This window comes from Eretmochelys imbricata, chromosome 1 (assembly GCF_965152235.1).
Source record: "Eretmochelys imbricata isolate rEreImb1 chromosome 1, rEreImb1.hap1, whole genome shotgun sequence".
Lineage (NCBI taxonomy): Eukaryota > Metazoa > Chordata > Testudines > Cheloniidae > Eretmochelys > Eretmochelys imbricata.
In genome coordinates this window covers 338,161,781-338,179,077 of record NC_135572.1, presented here as the reverse complement: position 1 = coordinate 338,179,077, position 17,297 = coordinate 338,161,781, and the positions used below count along the sequence as shown (strand labels likewise).

Genomic DNA, 17,297 nt, shown 5'->3' with positions numbered 1-17,297 from the left:
CATTTTAATCTCTCCTCCTGTTTCCTACCCCTAATCATTTTAGTTGCCCATCTCTGTACCTTTTCCAATTCCAATATACCTTTTTTGGGATGGGGTGACCAGATCTGCACACAATATTCGAGGTGTGCATGTACCACGGATTTATATAGAAGCAATATGATATTTTCTGTCTTATTATCTATCCTTTTTCTTAATGATTCCCAACATTCTGTTTGGTTTGTTGACTGTCACTGCACATTGAGTGGATATTTTTAGAGAAGCATCCACAATGACTCCAACATCTCTTTCTTGAGTGTTAACAGCTAATTTAGATCCTATCATTTTGTATGTATAGTTGAGATTATGTTTTCCAATGTGCATTACTTTTTTATCAACATTGAATTTCATCTGCCATTTTGTTTTCCCAGTCACCCAGTTTTGTGAGATCCCTTTGTAACTCTTCACAGTCTGCTTTGGACTTAACTATCTTGAATAGTTTTGTATCATCTGCAAATTTTGCCACCTCACTGTTTACCCATTTTTCCAGATCATTTATGAATATGTTGAACAGTAATCGTCCCAGTACCAACCCCTCAGGGATACCACTATTTATCTCTCTCCATTCTGAAAACTGATAATTTATTCCTACCCTTTGTTTCCCATCTTTTAACCAGTTACTGATTCATGAGAGGACTTCTCTCTTATCCCATGATGGCATTTTTTTTAAAATTTATATGTTTTAAGAAATCTAGACCCGTTATGTGTTTTGGTGTATTTAGCATTATCCTTATGTTAAATTTGCATTATCCTAACAAAACATTTACTTTATTCATATCTCTTTTATATGTTGCAGGTCAAAGTGAAAATGAAAAGACAAAAAACAATCCAACAATTTTTCCATTCAAAGGCTTCAAAAACTAACCAAGGTGAAGAACACATCAAGAACCAAGAATATATCAACATGTCAGCTGAAGGTTCAAGTGGTGTATCTATAGCCAACCAGCCCAAAGCACAAATACAGCTACCTACTGAAGAAACAGTGTCTCCAAAACCTAAAGGCAGTTCCCGATGTTTGTCGGTCAAAGTGTTCCCATTTATTGAAGTTACAAAAGATGGCTATTGATGCACCTCTTGCAAAAAAGCTTACAAAGAAGGAAAGCTTCCCAATGCTCTAATTGGTAAAAGTGGAGGAGCTGGATTTGTCAGACCGATCAGCAAAGCCAGTGCTAACAAACTACGTGAAAAGGCAGCAGAACACCAGGCCTCTGGAGTGCATCAACATGCAGAAAGCCTTATAAGCCAGTCACTGTCAAAGCCAATTTCAGAAGTACTTAATGAGGCTGTTAAGAATGCTGGGGACACAGCACAGCTCATATGAACAAACATGGCTGTGGCAACCTACTTTCTATTTAGGCAAGAGATACCACACACTACAAACTGGAGGCCAATGTTAAGTGCATTGTCACTTTTCATCCAGAAGCTGAACACTGGTTCCGAACAAGACCAGCAAATGCTCGCTATCTTTCTGCAAGAAACTCAACTGACTGGCTAGAAGCATGCGGTTCAACAGTGAAAGACTCAACAGCTGAAAAAGTGAAGAACTCTCTCACCACATTCAAAAAATTTGCATACATGGCTGATGAATGCACCAATGCAAATGGGCATCAAGTATTAAGTCATTGTGTACGTTATCTTGATGCCAGTGGTAGGCCAGTAGATGCATTTCTAGATGTTCAAGTTATAGAAGACACATTGGCTGCATCTGTGACAACCCACATCTTAGAAGAGTTAAATGCTTGTCAATTGGACCCCAAACAGATGGCTGCTTGTGCATTTGATGGAGCTTCAAACTTCTCTGGAAGACATGGTGGATAAAAGATAAAAGTGTAAACCTAATCTCTTCTGTACACACTGCAAAGGCCATCTACTCCAACTAGCACTAGTACGAGCTGGAGAATGTTCAAAAGACATTAAAAAGGCTATAAATTTAATGTCTTCATTATATTCTTTTTTCAGCAAGAGTCCAAAAAGACTGAATATCTTGGAAAATACAGAAGATACAATGGGACTGAAGTTCAAATTAGTCCAACCTGGGAAAAACCACTGGCTTTCTCATGAGCAATCCTTGGCTGTTGTCTTAAAATTACTCCAGCCATTATTACTGGCTTTGGAAAGTATCTACCAAGATGGGATGGATCTAAGTAGTGAGGCTGGTGGATTACTTTTGCTACTATGTTCAGAGAAGACTATTGCCATTCTCTCTCTCTCTCATAGGTCTACTGTTGAAACTTGGGTCATTAAATAATGCCATCCAGGCATCTGCTACAACAGTAGTAGATCTTTGTCCATCAATAGAAGCTACATTTGGATCAATCAGAGAGCTATCCATTGAAAAAGTACTGGAAGAAGCAAAGACTTCAGTCCAGAAGTTGACTAATGAACTCATTTATATCTAATCCTTAAGTGAAGAGGACAAGAAGTGTTTAAGGCAACTGAAAAAGTACACAGAATTGATTCTTAAAAATCTACAACAGCAACTTCTAGATTCTACTCAACCTCTACGTAGCTTTTACAGATGCCTGTCCTATAAAACACTGACAGTTGAGTGGAGTGAGACACTACCAGCAATGGGGCTGCCATATGATCAGGACAGAATAGAGAATTTGAACACAGAGTGGTGTATCATACAATGAATGAAAGAAGATTTGACTTCAACTTCTTTTTTATCATCACTAGTGGCTCGACCCGATCTTTGTGTTATGTTTTCTGGGATGAAAGAAGTAGGAATTCATCTCTTGCTACTCCCAGTCGCAACAGCTACAGTTGAGCATTCTTTTTCATCATTGAATATAATTTTGTGTTCTGAAAGAAGTCGCCTTCTGCCTGATCATGTGAATGAACTAATGTGCATATCAATTGAAGGAATGGAAGTACCGGACACACGAGAAGCCACCAAAGATGAACGCATTGCATTCAAGAAGTTCATTAACAAAGTTGTGCAAAATTATAACAAGAAACCAAGAAGGATGTAGATGTAGTGCTTCACAGAAGGCTTGAGTAGCCAACTTTAATTTGTGTGATGATTTTAAAACATGAGTTAAAGCTAATAAAATGGTCATGAAATATTTTTCAGTTTTTACTATGGTGCCATACAGCCCACCTTAACCCTCACAGTCTCACCCCTCATCAGCCCTGACACCCCACCCTGTAAATTCAAACACCTCCCCCCAGCTCCCCAATTTCAGTTCCTGGGGAAACCACTAGTTCCCCAAACTGTCACAACAATGATCACATTGTGTTTTGTTTTCAGTGTCAGCCTCTGCTTTGCTGTTGGCTAATTTTGAAAGCCAAAAATGAGCAATGAAAATAAGAAACTTCTGGGACTATTAGTAACTTAAATCATATTGAATCAGTGATAGCCGTGGTGATGATACAATGCAAAATTCATCCTTGATGTATTGACATTGACTTCAATGATGTTACACCAGAGAATTTGGTCCACAGACTCCAGTTTTCAAAAGAGACCAAATTGTGCTTGGCAATGGATTCATCATGTAGGTGCACAACCATGTGTCTTGCATGTCTCACTGCCCATCTTTGTATGCAAATGTGGAATTTGAACTTAGAGTTTATGTGACTACTTTGATCATGGGGCCCAGAATAGTTTTTGTGGACCTATCATGTTTTTTTGCCCTTAAAGACACTAGTGCAACTTTAGAATTAAACAGCTTGTGTTAAGTATAGCTCATTATGAATTTTTGGTTGGTTGATTTTGTAAATTAGACATCAAAAAAATTAAGCAACTGATGTTAATAAATGCATTTATGGTTACTAAGAGACAGTTAAGACAGGCTTTCTGTGGGTGCCTTGTACCGTGAGTCATCTGCACAACAAATCTAAAGCCTCTGCAGGCCATATTCAGTGAAATCCACTTGAGTTCACTGAAGCTTTTTGTTTCAGACAGTTTGGGGTTTCAACAGAGGCACATGGTCCTATTAGTCATAGACTGACCAGAAACAATCTTATCTGATAAGAAGATAGAGGATGGACACATACATCAGTGGTTTATATGCTGCTCCTTAACCTTCCTATCACTCTGTATTGAATTAGTAAATTACCAGTGGTAAAATCCATATTTCTAACCGCCTTCTCTGCCAGTGTCCTGGGGAAAAAAATGAAAAAAAAAATTCTTACACATACCCCCTCTCAAAATTCAACAAAACTTTCAAAATGTCAGTAAAAACCACAACATGATACAAAACTTTCTGTGATTCCTTTATTAACTTGCAAAATTAGTGGAATTGACTAACAGGTATTATTTTAATTTATTTTTTTGTGGTGGGTAGATGTAACCGGGCATGATCCCCAGCTCCTGTTTTCTCCTAGAAATTACTCGGACACCTCGAGTTTGTAGGTTTCAGAGTAGGAGCCGTGTTAGTCTGTATCCGCAAAAAGAAAAGGAGTACTTGTGACACCTTAGAGACTAACAAATTTATTTGAGCATAAGCTTTCGTGAGCTACAGCTCACTTCATCGGATGCATTCAGTGGAAAATACAGTGGGGAGATTTATATACATTGAGAACATGAAAGAATGGGTGTTACCATACACACTGTAACAAGAGTGATCAGGTAAGGTGAGCTATTACCAGCAGGAGAGCGGGGGCGGGAAAAAACCTTTTGTAGTGATAATCAAAGTGGGCCATTCAAAAGGTTTTTTCCCCCCGCCCTCCTGCTGGTAATAGCTCACCTTACCTGATCACTCTCGTTACAGTGTGTATGGTAACACCCACTGTTTCATGTTCTCCATGTATATAAATCTCCCCACTGTATTTTCCACTGAATGCATCCGATGAAATGAGCTGTAGCTCACAAAAGCTTATGCTCAAATAAATTTGTTAGTCTCTAAGGTGCCACAAGTCCTCCTTTTCTTTCTCCAGTTTGTAGGTATCACTATGCAGTCTATTTATAGTGCTGCATTCCACAGTACTAACTTTACATACTAGCGCAACAATGCTATTTACAGTGTTATTCAGCCTCACAACCCCTTCTTCCACAGGAGGGGAGGTGTGGGGAAAAATCTTTCCACCCAGAAATCTTCCTTACTCTTGCACTGCTAACCTTTTTCTCTCTCCTTTTCTTCTGTCCTGTGTTCTTTTCTACTCTCCCAGCCAATGGGCTAATTAGCTCTATAAGCCCTCCTCAGCCAGTCTGATCTAGTAATTAGCCACTCCTTTCCTCAATCAGGCTCTCTTCAAGGGAGCTAACGGGAGTTAAAGGGACCAGAGTGCTGGTTCAGCTGCTGGTTCTCCGCACTCTGTAACAGTAGAGCCAGACTTCTGTGATTCTAGAACTACATCAGCATCCATTTCTAATTGCACTCATTTGCTATACATTAGCCTTTTGGTTTTCCTGCAATTGGCCTTATTTTATAAAAAGGTGATGCAGCAACTAATAAAAATTTGCACAGTAAGGGTTAATTGGTATTCCAAAAAATTAATGATCTTAAATACAAGGTCTGAGTCCAATCTCATACACAGAATTATCTCCAGTGACTATCCCAGACTGACATCAGAGTTCAAGCAGAATCATGCCCATGAACATATAGATGTACTGTAGAGTATGAATACATGAATACAGCTACAATATTACAATAATTGAAAAGTCATGAAGTGTTTTTAAAAACTACCTGTTTTTGCCACTAGAGAGCAGCATGTCTTCAACATTCAGATTATGTTTGATGCCCAGCTCAACTCAAGATCTCCTATCCTATATATTCTTATTTACTTAGATCTTTCCGAAGGTTGCTGTAAGATCTGTGGAGAAAGCTCTAGTATAGCATATGGTAAATATATAAAGCAGTTACGGGTGCCATTTACTAATTTTTGTTGAATACTGAGCTATTAAAAAACAACAACTGCTCTTACAGAGGTGGAGAGCCAGAGCAACACCATTGATTTTAATGGAGTTATTCCGGTTTTACATTGGCATGCTGAGGGCAGATTTTGGCCTTTGGGGATTTTAGAGACTAATTTTCTAAGAAGATGAGCAAAAATGAATGCAAGGAATGCAGTGAACTCATTCAGTACCCCTCACACATTAACGTGACAGCAAGGGTGCCTGCTCTTGATTATCGGATTTATTACTATAAAAAAAGAACAATTTTTTGTGGTAAAGAGACTGCTTCCATCAGCAGTATTGTAGTCCGAGGGTGTATGAGCAATGTGCTTTGGGATGATTCACTGTTACTCCAGTAGGAAGTGTTGAATGGCTTGCTTTAATTGACGTATACAGTGCAGCTCACACACTCAGCTCCTGCTAGAAGTATTTTGACGTAAATCTTCCCTTATTTAACAAACTATGAGCTAAAATATATATACTTAGGTAAGAGGTGAATGGGGCCTGCTTTTTTTTTTCTTGCTCATAAAATAAATTTGAAATGCTTTTTAATGTAAAAATAAGGAGCTTTGCCTTGCAACGCTATTTAAAAAATCTTCACTGATGTGATGCAGACTGGATTCAAATATTGCACATATATAATGGACAACATTAAAAAAAAAACACCTCCAGAATAAAAAAATGTGCCAGCAACCATTACATAGGGACATCACGAACAGATGGACAAACTTCTGGCAAGGGGAGTTTGGAAACTAGTGTTTGTGACCCATGCTACTACCTGTGAGGAAAAAAATAACAGGAAAACAGGCCCTAGCTCTAGCAGAAGCCAAACCAATTCATAGTAGCAGATAAAAATCACACCCTCTGGAAGGCAGAGTTTACTCTGAGGAGCCTCCTTCACTGAGGTGTGCCTGAGTATCAAGAGGACTTGAATAAATTCAAATACTCAATATTAGGGTAGATTTGAATATCTCAGAGTTGGTTGGTTTGTTGAGAAGTTTGGGAAGGTAAACATTGCCACAAGGAGCTATGAGAATTCTGGCAGTCATGGAAACTGGAAAATGCATCTGGGATGCCATGGTCATAGCCAAGACATGCTGGGGTCTATTGACCTGAATTTATAGGGCTAGTTTATTATGGCTCGCCAACTATCTGACCAGAAGATAATTAGGTTCTTGTCCCAAATTCAGGCTACAGAATTAGAGAACACAGGCAGTTCAATGTCTTGTGCAGACTCTTGGGATGTGTGGCAAGGACACTCATATTGAGGACAATACCAGAATTTCAAGATCTTTATTAAAATAAATGAAAGAATAATCAAAGCTATAAACCACAGAGTCACAAAGAAGTAGACAGTTCTATGGTCCCAGGTGGTAACATCCCTTTTCTAACAGGCTACTTAAACTAGTATACTAACACCCTTCCTTGGAGACCTGGTAATGGGAGATAGAGGACCAGCCATGTCTTTCGCATGCCCAATGAATTTGATGGTCCAGGCTTCTCAATCCAAGCTGGTAGAGATCAGGTTCGAATGTTGAGTAGCTAAACTATATTGCAGAAGCTGAGCTGATAGCTTAACACAGGGGTTGGCAACCTTAGGCACGCATTCCATCAGGGTAATCCTGGTGGGCCATGAGACATTTTGTTTATGTTGACCAGCTACAGGCATGGCCCCCGCAGCTCCCAGTGGCCACGGTTTGCCGTTCCCAGCCAATGGGAGCTGTGGGTAGTGGCGGCCAGCACATCTCCATTGAAGTCAATTAAGCTATGCCCACTTGAGCTGGGCAGGAAATACTTTTTCCCATCCTGTGAATTTTTGAGATTTTGAAAATGTTTCCCCTCCTGAATTGGAATGAAAAATCAAAATCTCAAATTTTGTTGTGAACTGAAAATCCAGATTTTGTAGCGGTTAATCAAAATGTTTGCTTTTATTTCAACCTTTTTAAAAACTATAACTACCATACATATTTAAGCACAAAGTTATTCCAAACCAGAAAAACAGAATTTTTAATTTCAATATCAAAACTTTGTTTAAAACAATTGAGTAGAGAAATATGTTCAAACTGGCCCTTTCCGACAAAAAGTTTTGTTTTTGAGTAATTAGCATTTTCTAATTTAAAAGCAGTTAATCAAAAAGTTCCCAGCCACCTCTGTTGTTTACATCTGCTGTGGATCTGGCCCATAATAGAGCTACGTGGATGTACGTGCAATCAGAATATTAAGAATACGTCTACGTTGCTGATTTTATTAGTTCTCTCCACACAGTAGTTACCTACTCTGTAAGATTTTTTTCTAAATTTCCCTTATGGCCAGCCCTTTTGAAGCTTCAGTGTGTGATGTGTTGTTCACAAATCTACCATCTCATTGAATAGCTCTGAGGCATTCTCTTTTTATACTCTTTGGAGTTTTATGTTCTTCTTTTATGTTCCCTCTTTATCTCCTATTTTTCGAATGAAAAGAATCCTCATATCCCTGTCCTTTTATCATACCTCCATTATGAAAAAAAGCCTATTTAACCCATCTAGGTCAGATGATCTACTTAACTGGTGTTGAAATAAATGAACAGATAGATATGGGGTTCATTCAGGCCCTTCTTTCATCTGGGAATATTGTTATATACAGTGCATATTTTGACCATTTTGTTACTATAGCTAGTCCAAAGAGGGCGAAAACAATGTAATGAGAAAATTCAAAATTGTTATCATTTTTCAGGGTTTGAGAGTGGCTGATTTTTCATTTTGATTTGTTTTTCTATTTTTAAAAATGTTCAAAAATGATAGGAAAATAATACAGGATTTCAGCCATTTTGAAAAGAAAAAGGAGGGAGGAAAAGGAAAAAATATATAGTAATAAAAAATTAAGCCAATAAATTTAGATAAAGCTATTCTTTTTCCCAAGCATTTTTGAGAACTCAGGCCCACCTATAACAGAAAGAACCAGCCTCTCTAGCGAATGGAGAATCTCTGCATGTACCTATGACCCACAGATGAGCAGCTCTGATTCTATCCACCTGAAGGTAGTTGCTCACACGTACACACTAAGCGGTTAATTAAAATATGCATGTAATTTAGCCAATCATAAGAAGCACAGTCGTAAATCTCTCCAAAGTATGGAGTCACTCATATATCCCAGACAATCCAGTTTTCATAAAAAAATGAATAGACAAATTATATCTTCGCTGCTTTGAAATTTTGGGACCCCAGACTAGCCTTCCCCTTGTTTGCGGGGAGACTTGTACATAGTGATGGAGGAGGCGACAGCTGACACTGCAGCAGTGGCTGCAGCTCCCTCAAACAGCAGTAGCCCTAACAGACCAGGAGAGAGGAGAATGGCAAACCTAATGCCTTCCTATTCCAACCCAAAAACGTCTGTGGCAGTGTTGCAAGGAACCTGCCTACATACACACCAAAGAGGGGAGACAGCAGGAAGTCAGCAGGCTCCTTTCTCCCACAAAAAAAGGAACCTGAAAGTGTCTGGGGGAGGAGAAACATCCTCAGGAAACATCAGGAATGGCAAGGAGATATGGAAGGACTGGGAAGGAGCACTTGTGACCACCCTCACCCCCACCAGCTGAGGAAAGCAGCCAGGGAAGCAGGGGTGAAACTCATCATCCCTTCCCCTCACAAAAAACAAACAAACAAACCAAAAAAAAAACCCAGCAGATCTGAGGCAGCACTTCAGGAAGCTCAGCAGACCAGTAACTGGCCCTAGCCTTAAACCCTTAAAGCCCTTCCCCTCTCCTTGCAGCTGTAGAGACCAGGCCCCTGAGAAAGAAGTGCAGAGGAGAAATGATTTATGGACACTCCATCAGGGGCCCTTTAGGGTGAGGGGCAGACTAACCAAGTCTCCCAGGATATCAGGGAGTTCTGCAAACGAAAAACTCCCAACTTTTGATTTAATAATGTAACCCATGCATGCTCAGTGATCTACCGTATTTGAAAACGTTCAGAAAGCTTCGTAGCTTAATTACATCACACCTCTCTAGTACCTGAAATTGTTTGCTCTCAGAATGAAGAGAATTGGGTGGACTGTTAAAGTTGAGAAACCAGTTCTACAAACACCACAAAGAACAAAAAAGCAGAAAATTTGTTTCTACCGATCAACATTTGGCAAGTCTTGCCTGCAAATCTTGATGAACTGGGGAACCCTGCCACACCATCTAGTTTTACATATTTTTCAGTACCTGCTTTAGTAGATCAAGCATGGGGATCTTCTGTTTGGCAAGGGTGGAATGAAGTTTTTCATATCCCTCACTTGTGGAGGAAGTTTGAATTTGAGCTTAACCAACCAGCTACTTCTTATTTAGAGTCCACTCACCCTGATCTCATTCAGCAAATTATCAAGAGACATGTTGATCATCTGCAGTATGTCAGCTTCAAGGTTGATAGTAGAACTGAGTCTGCAGAAGCTGCCTGTGACATCCTTTCTCAATTGGTGAATTGTTCCATCAGGACATTAGGTTTGATTTCAGCAGTGAAGCCAAGTTTTATAAACGTCTCCAAGGCCCATTTTGCATCAGCACTGACAGTAGTTTTTGTAAACTCCAAGGCATTATCATCCATCAAAACTGACACACAGTTGATGATCCGTTCTTGTTTCTAATAATAATGATACTCTAAAACTGCTAAAAATGAGCAGCTGTCCTTGTGTGTCACCTGCTGGAATTCTTTGTGCTGATGACCAGTGCCATGGCCTTAGGCAACTGGCTTGGAATTATTACAAAGTAAGTGATGAACTGCTGCTGGACCCCTCATATGAGAAACACGTTAACCTTGAACATCTTTGCATAGATGTTGTGAGTGAAAATCCAGGACAAATTAAATAATTCATACAATTAAAAAGCAAAGTTGGGATGCATTTGTTAAGCACTCCCCTAAAGTCAATATTGTTATCTACTTCTTTTTATACAGAGGAAAAACCTCTGTTATCCTGTTACACACCTTGACTTGGTCATGCAGTAAGCAAAGCCATGCCAGGTCACACTGGAATGAATTGCCCCAGGTTGATCAAATTGGTGGTGTGTGGTGTGTGCTAATGGACTTCAGCCACTGAATGATGAACTCATTTGCATTGCTGAATGCTTAAGAACCTAACAGTCATGGGACTTGGTGAATGTGAGGTTATCTGCAGAAATTTTATTGAGTTTGTAAAGATGCATGGAGGCAGGCTTACCTTGCTTTCTATTATGGAGGAAGTACTAATTCCAGACAATGATTAAAACCTGGATCAAATTCATTCAGAAATCTCCAAACACTGTGGAAGAATGTGGTTCCCTGAGATGAGGCTACCTGGAAACTATTTGCAGAAAATATTAATATGGTCAAAACTGGATCAAGGTGTTGCTTTCTATGCAAATAAGGACTTAGGAAAATGAAGCATCAAAACCGCTTAAAATTTTCAATTTCCTAAGTTTAATGAACTGCATAGAAACAAAAGCAAAGCACTCAGGTGTGTCAATGCTAGATTAAATTAGAAAATAGAATATAGGATACTTAACAGTAGACACTTCGAAAGGATGTTTGTGGGTTAGAGGTGTTTCTTCCTCCAATTAAATTAAGCACTTTCATTTGGCTTCTGTTTAATTAAATTGTTACATTAAACACAGTTAGTACAAGGTTTCTCATGTGTTCTATACTGTTAGTCTCACTGGTGTGGTTAAAGGGACTGTGAAGTTTGCCTGCTTGATGGGGAGTTAAATGACTCCTGGAACGTTCAGGTAAATTGTATTATTTGCAATGTTACCTTCTCCAGTTGTTCACTAATAATATTTTTTGTTGAACATGTAGAACAAATACTTTGTATCATAATAGCAATTTGAAATAGTCATCATCATCATGTTTCCATTACACCTCGCGTTTAGGGCAGCAACGAAGCTCCTCCACTTCTCTCTGTTTCTAGCAAGTCTGTCAATGGTTCCCCAGCTGTGCCCCAGGTTTTTCAGCTCAGCTTCCACAGCTCTTTGCTATGTTGTTTTTGTGTGGCCTTGTTTTCGCTTGCCTTCAGGTGTCCATCTTAATGCTATTCTGATGATGGAACCAATTTCCATCTGAAGCACACGGCCAATCCATCTCCAATGCCTCCTGGCAATGATGGTGCTCAGATCCTCTTGGCTGCACTGTATCAATAGATCTTGGTTTGAGATTGTTCTGGCCAAAAGATACGGAGGCAGGTTGTATGGAATGAGGACAGTTTGGCCGTGTCAAACTTTCTCATTCTCCAGCATTCTGTACTATAAAGTAGTGTTGAAAGTCAGGGCCATCCCTAACTATTCTGGGGCCCCATGCAGCCCCCCCATGGGGGGGCTGCATGGGGCCCCAGGCCTCCGGGGTGGGGGACTGGCTTGGGAGGCAGGGGAGAACCGCCCTCCAGCACTCAATGGTGGCGTGGCTGGGGCCAGATTGCTGCACTTCCTGCCACCAGTGAGTACAGGCCCAGCCCTGTTGCAGTCCTCAGGGGAGTGGCGGTGGGGCTGGGGTGGAACAGGGGTGGGAAGAGGTGGGCTGGGGAGGGGGCAGAGCAGGGCGGGGGCTTTGGGGAAGGGGTGGAGTGGGGGTGGAGTGGGGGTGGGGTGGGAAGAGGCAGGGCTGGGGCAGAGTAGGGGAAGGGGTGGAGTGGGGGCAGGGTAGAGCAGGGGTGGGAAGAGGTGGGGCTGGGGTAGACCAGGGGTGGGGGCCATGGGGAAGAGGCAGGGCAGGGGCTGGAGCAGCAGCTGCGCAGGACACCAGGAAATTTGGTGCCCCAAATTCCTGGTGCCCTACGCAGCTGCGTACTTTGTGTATGGGTAGGGACGGCTCTGTTGAAAGAACACCGCTCTGATAAATCTTGAGTTTTGGTTTTTGGTGTAGTATTTTGATGATTTCCAGCAATCTGAAATCAGGGTAGCTAATTAAATCTATTTTCATGTGCTTGTACACGTTTGAATATTGTGGCAAATTAAGAGTTTATGCTGCAATAAAGAAAAAACTTTTGATTTCACTTGCACTCAGTACTCCATTTTTACTCTATCAGTAAGTTATACCATAAAGGCAGTGTTGTACAGTTCATTGTTTTCTCTTTCTGTGTACTGATAGAAGTATACAGTTAGGGGGAAGGATGTGATTGGAGTGTACCACTTGACTCGAATTATTTCCCTTCCTGGCATAAAATTAAAAGCTTAGAGAAACCCAAGGCTTTTCCCATGGTAGGGGCCAAACTGGCCCCAGTCTTCCCTACGAATTGTGGGAGCCTCAGCTATGTCTTGCAGAACTCTTCCCAACCACTAAATCCTGCTATAGTGAGTGTTGAATATAGTGAGCTGTTTTTGTTAAGTTAGCAAGACTTGCAATCTAAATGGGAGTGCTGCCTGAATAAGGACTGCAGGATTGACTTCTTGTTGCACATCAGCACTAAGGAATTCCTGGGGAGAAGGCAATCTTACTTTTAATTGGAATGGGGTAAAGGTTGTTAGTACAAAGTAGTACATGTATTTTTTTTTTGTGATCCACTTTGTACACTAATGTAAATTGTAGTACATTCATACAAAATTCATTTGCAATGCCTTTCATACCATAGTTGGTCTATCTACCTGCTGGTAGCAACAAATTACAAATTTTGTTATCAACATTTTTAGGGTTAGAAAATTTGCTTTTTTGAAATGTTTTAGGTTTTTTTGCTTTCCCTTTTTCTCAATCTCTTTCCCTTTTTTCCATAATCATCCTTTTTTTACCCCTTTCCATTTTGCACCCATAAAGGGTGGGGGAGAAATGAAAGGCAGAAATAAGGGGCAGAAAGGGGTAAAAAAAATAATTCCATCAAAAAAGCAGATTCAAGAGGGAAAACAAAAAACCTTTTTCCCCATGAAAATCCCAATTTAGGAAAAAAAGCCATTTTTCAACAGCAAAAATAATTTCAGTTGAAAAATTACAACCCGTTCTAATGGAAATGATACTTGGCTCTGCCCTAGGATATGGTATCTGAGAAGCCTCTCTTTGTTCCTTTTCTTGCCGGGCTTTGCTACCCCAGCCTGACAGTATCTGAACCTGAAGCCCTTAGTTACCTATGGTGAAATTCCTCCTTGCTCAGACAGCGGGCACAAAGCCTATGCATCACTTAAGCTCCACCACCTGGGGCAGTGAACACTAAGTTTTTTAGTGGCTGGCCTTTGGACATATAACTGCACTAGCTGCTTAAAAGCTCTGGGCTTTCTTGCTAATCCTGATCCACCCAGAGTCTTTTCTCATGCCCCTCCTCCATAATGCAGTGATTCTTCACAGGCTTCTACGATGAAGAGACTGAACCACATATTTACTGAATGTGGCTTGGGCTTTATTTTGCTGTAAGATTTTTTTAAAATGTCAGCTTTATAAATAGTGTTTATACCTGTTAGCACAATGTTATTAAATAACCATGGCTCTTGTGAATTTATGTGTGAAAAGCAAATGAGGCTGGGACATTAGGTTTAATAATCTTATTTATCACTGATCTTGATAAACTGTTCTGATCAAGTTTTAGTCATTTTAATTCATTGAGAATTAAGATAACCAGTTCATTATATTGAACACCAAAATAAATCAAATGGGAGCTCCGTCAAAAAATATTTTTTCTTTCACCATTTTATTGACAGTTTTAGCTTATATGCTTAAGAAGCAAGTTAGCATTGATTGGCCTACAAGGCTTGAGACCATAACAATACTTTGTGCTTTATTACTGTACCGTGTATCTCTTCATCCAGGGATTTCAAACATGTTACCAATATTCATTAATATTACCAATCACTCCCATGAAAATGGTAGATATTCCACCAGTTTTACAGCTAAGTACACTGAGGGCATGTCTATACTACAAAATTAAGTTGACCTAACTTACATTGGCATATAGTCACTGTAGTAATTATATTACTTGTGGGTGTCTACACTTTGCTTGTGGTGTTGGCGGTATGCGTCCTCTCTAGGAGCGCTTGTATAGATTGTACTTTCAGTGTGGGGCATTGTGGGACAGCTCCTTAAAGCCAGTAACAGTCAACGTAAGTAAGGCAGTGTCTACATTGACACTGCATCAACCTAACTACGTCGACCTTGCTGCTACTCATGAGATGGAGTTATTAAGTTGGCGTAGCTGGGTAGTTATGTTGGTGGGAGCAAAATTTAAGCATAGACACTTCCATAGTTAGGTTGATGTAAGATGCCTGGCATAGACCGAACTCTGTAGTGTAGACCAGACCTTAGGCACAGAAAAGTGAAATGACCCAGGGTCATAGAGTAAGTCAGTGGCAAAACTGGGAATAGAACTCAAGGGACTTGTTCTCCCACTACCAGAATACTCTGCAGAGATATCAGCCTGAGCTGATTTTAGCCTCATCAATGTAAAAAGAGCTTGGGGTCATGACTCAAGTTGTTGGCGGCGGGGGGGGGATCTTTAAATTGTGTCCCCGCCCCCAGCAGGCACCAGTCATCTCTGGCAGAATCTCCTAGCCCCACCACCCTGCCACAGGGCAGAAGCCCTAAGTCCTCGGCTCCCCCCCCCCCAGTCTGCTAGGCAGAGAATGGGTAAGGATGGGGGGCTCTGAGAGCCTAAAAGAGCCACATGTGGCTCATGTGCCACAGTTTGGCCACCCCTGGACCAATATAAAAGATCATATTATGTCATATTATGGGGGGGGATTTTTGTTTCATGGAACATTTTAACTTTTTGTTCTTTTTTTTCTCTAATGGCCATTGTTGCAAACTCACCCAGCTTTGGATGCACTGCTCTGCACCCTGTGTAGTCATTTATACCGTGGCAAAATCAGTGCAAAGTGTACTGTTACCTCAGTTTCCCTAAAAACCAACCCAGGGTCATGCTTGTATGAGTTTTATTACGATGCCGCTGAACAGACAGAAAAGAGATGGAGCTTATTCATACACACACACATTCACCGCATTCATACCCTCATGCACCCACACACTTCCACAGATGGAGAGTTATCGGAGACAGCATGGAGGCCGAGAAGCCAAAGCATAGTAGATCTGGTGTGTCCACCTGCGGTCATGAATCCAGGCTGGTGAGCAGGTCAAGAAGCAGGAGGCTTGAATGCATGCCTATCACCATGCTGGAACTGAGTGGCTCCTGTTACGTACACTGAGTTTTCCTTCTGTGTCCATCACCGAGAAGCATTCCCAGACCAGGGCAGATTACATCAGACGCTCCTGGCTCTTTTCTCCTTGCAGTTCCTCTCCGTCCAGTCCCACATTCACTCCCTTGTTCACACTTCCTTATCTCCCACATACACTCCCTTGTTCACACTCTGAATATTGCAAAGCTTGGAGGTTCATACAAGTGGTAACTGAAAAGGTTACAAAGCTTGCAAAGGTTACAAAACTTAAAAGGCTATGCTAACAATAACTGAAGTTACAAAGTCTGCAAAAAGTTTGCAGAACTTAATGATACAAGTTACGGACCTTACAATCCCATTTTGAGCGGAGGCTTTACATAACATGTACGTACACTGTTACCACCAACGAAAGTGAGAGGAGAATTCTAGGTTGGTTTCATTTTACTTACTCTTTCACAGGTGCAAGGAAACAGAGAATCTGGCCCTATAAATAGGGTGACCAGATAGCAACTGTGAAAATACGGGACACGGTGTGGGGGTTAATAGGCGCCTATATAAAAATAAATCCCCAAAAACGGGACTGTCCCTATAAAAATGGGACATCTGGTCACCCTACCTATAAATCACGCTGGATTAAGTCCTTCTTGTGTGTCACAACCCATGATTTAGATTCTGCAGCTCAAATAATGTAACACTACACTCAATGACACCAGTGCAGGCCATTTGTCTACGTCCCTAGTTACAGTTGTGCATTTCCCTGGCTTTTCAAAATTGCAGAGGTATAACTGATTGGAAAATAAACTATTCTGCTAATGTTGCACCAGAGAGAAAACAATCAAGCTCAGTCTTAGTTGTGATGATTCTTCAGTGCTAACAAGAACTAAAAAAGCAGTAAAAACTTACTTTGAGTTGGGATTTTCGAAAGATCCTAAGGGATTTATGTACCCAAATTCATTTAAATTCAATGGGATGTTGGTACTATGTTGAAAGTCCCAGCCTTAATCACTATGACAAGATAACTGGCTCTGTGGATGAGGGGAAAGCAGTGGACATTTTGTTCCTTGACTTTAGCAAAGTTTTTGACACGGTCTCCCATAGTTTTCTTGCCAGTAAGTTAAAGAAGTATGGGCTGGATGAATGGACGATAAGGTGGATAGAAAGCTGGCTAGATTGTCGGGCTCAACGGGTAGTGATCAATGGCTCCATGTCTAGTTGGCAGCCGGTATCAAGCAGAGTGCCCCAAGGGTCGGTCCTGGGGCCGGTTTTGTTCAATATCTTCATAAATGATCTGGAGGATGGTGTGGATTGCACCCTCAGCAAGTTTACAGATGACACTAAACTGGGAGGAGAAGT

The 17,297-nt window shown here is 40.8% G+C and overlaps 1 pseudogene; it reads left to right on the top strand.

The window, feature by feature from the left end:
* Positions 1 to 9,884: 9,884 nt before the first annotated feature.
* On the top strand, positions 9,885 to 11,249 carry LOC144258917 (F-box/LRR-repeat protein 21 pseudogene; annotated as a pseudogene).
* The last annotated feature ends 6,048 nt before the right edge of the window (positions 11,250 to 17,297 follow it).